Here is a 2,410-nt window from a genome sequence, read left to right as displayed (position 1 = left end):
TAAGAAAAAGCCTTCTTGTAGCCAAAATTCGTAATAGTAATAAGAGCCCCTTTTTTTACATTACCACCAATTCTATATGGCTTCTCATTATTATTCATTGTTAATAAATTATTCATTGTTAATAAAGGGGATAAAGGAAAATTTCTGTTAATCATTGTTTGCTCTTCTTTTTTACCCCATAGTTTTATTGAATAGAAGGAGCTACCTTTTTTGCCACTATAATTTTGAAAATTAATGTTTAAATGTCCTTCAAAAGTAAGTAAATAGATCCGAAACATATAAAATGCTGTTAATCCGGCCGTGGACCAAGCTATTATTGCAAAAATCGGTGAATACAACCAACTGTCACTAAGAATTTCATCTTTGGACCAAAAACAAGCAAGGGGTGGAATACCACAAAGAGAAAGTGTACCCACTAAAAAAGCAATTTGTGTAATTGGCACATGCTTTCTTAAACCGCCCATAAAAACCATATTCTGGCTTTTATCTGGAGAATATCCAACAATAGCTTCCATGGAATGAATAATGGATCCGGATCCTAAAAACAACAATGCCTTCGAATAAGCATGAGTAATCAAATGAAATAAAGCGGCTCGATAAGACCCCATACCTAGAGCTACCATCATATAACCCAGTTGGGACATTGTAGAATAGGCTAAACCCCTCTTAATATCTTTTTGAGCAAGAGCTAAAGTAGCCCCTAATAATACTGTTATTATACCTATCAAAGATATTAGATTCATTATGTAAGGTATAACTATGAAAAGAGGAAGAAGGCGGGCTACAAGAAAAATTCCCGCTGCTACCATAGTGGCAGCATGTATAAGAGCCGAAATAGGAGTAGGCCCCTCCATGGCATCAGGTAACCATACATGAAGGGGAAACTGCGCAGATTTAGCAACTGCGCCGGCAAATAATAAAGAGGCACATAAAGTAACAAATAAAAAATGAACCTCATTATTATAAATCACGTTATTAAATATTTCGAACAAATCTTGAAATTCGAAACTTCCCGTTATCCAATAAAAACCTAAGATTCCTAATAATAAACCAAAATCGCCTATCCGATTAGTTACAAACGCTTTTTGACAAGCGTTTGCCGCAACAGGTCGTGTGAACCAAAACCCTATTAATAGATAAGAACACATTCCAACCAATTCCCAAAAAATATAAATTTGTATCAAATTAGAACTAGTAACTAATCCCAACATTGAAGTATTGAATAAACTCATATAAGCAAAAAATCTCAAATATCCTTGATCATGAGACATATAATTGTCACTATAAATAAGAACAAAAATTCCAACAGTAGTGATTAATATTGACATAATAGAGGTAAGTGAATCAATAAAGTAGCCAAACTCGAAAGAAAAATCATTATTGATGGTCCAAGACCATCCATATTGATAGATAGAACTTCTATTTATTTGCTGAATAGACAGATCGACCGAAAAAATCATAACTATACTTAACAATAAAATATTGGGAAAAGCCCACATACGACGAAGATTTTTTGTTGCCGTCGGAAAAAGTAGGAGTCCCATTCCTATTAAAATAGGAATTGGAAGTGGCACAAAAGGTATGATCCATGAATATTGATATGTATGCTCCATAAAAACTTTTTTCTTATTCTTTCTTAATTAATCGTTTCTGATTCACCGGCTCTTATCTCTTTTGATGGAAAGGGAGCAATAATACAATCAAGATATTACAAAGTTAACTGGAATTTTCTATTATTAATCTTTTAATCTTTCTCAAATATTTCAAAAATATTCAAATTTCGAAGTTAGAAGTAATCAAATGATATCACCGAGTTACTAATGGAAAAAAAAAATATTCTTTTTTTTTTTCAAAATTATGTATCCTTTAACAGATTAATTACGAGTCTCATTCGAATTTGATTGAAAATGAAAATTGGGCATACTCTCTCTTCGAGCTTGACCAATTACCAATTAATAGAAAAAAATTCAAGTTTGTTTTTTATTAGGTAAATAAAATGGTTTTTTTACATTTTTTTGTTTTGATGTATTTTTCGTGTATAAATGGAGATGTATAAATTATAAATGTAGGACGACAAAAAAAATAGGCAGAGATAGAGAAGGAAAGACTCTTTTTTACGTTTTTTTGATTTCATCAATTCAATTTATATATCATAATAGATCCTAATCTATCCTATAGATTTGAATGGAGATATAAAAAAGAAAGGTACCAATAAATTAAATACAAATTCTTCTTTTTTTCTGGATAGTGTATGGAATATAAATAAAAAAAGGTTATATCATATTTTTTTTTTTTTTTTTTTCTAGAATAGAAGCATTTTATGTTATTTTCCCATCTCTATTTAGTTCTTATGAAATTTATATAGTAGTATATAGATAATTATAATCTAGAAAATCTATTAATCTAGAAA

This window comes from Durio zibethinus, unplaced genomic scaffold (assembly GCF_047325235.1).
Source record: "Durio zibethinus cultivar Kanyao isolate XHJ-2024 unplaced genomic scaffold, ASM4732523v1 HiC_scaffold_130, whole genome shotgun sequence".
Taxonomy (NCBI): Eukaryota; Viridiplantae; Streptophyta; class Magnoliopsida; order Malvales; family Malvaceae; genus Durio; species Durio zibethinus.
This window is presented reverse-complemented; position numbering follows the sequence as displayed.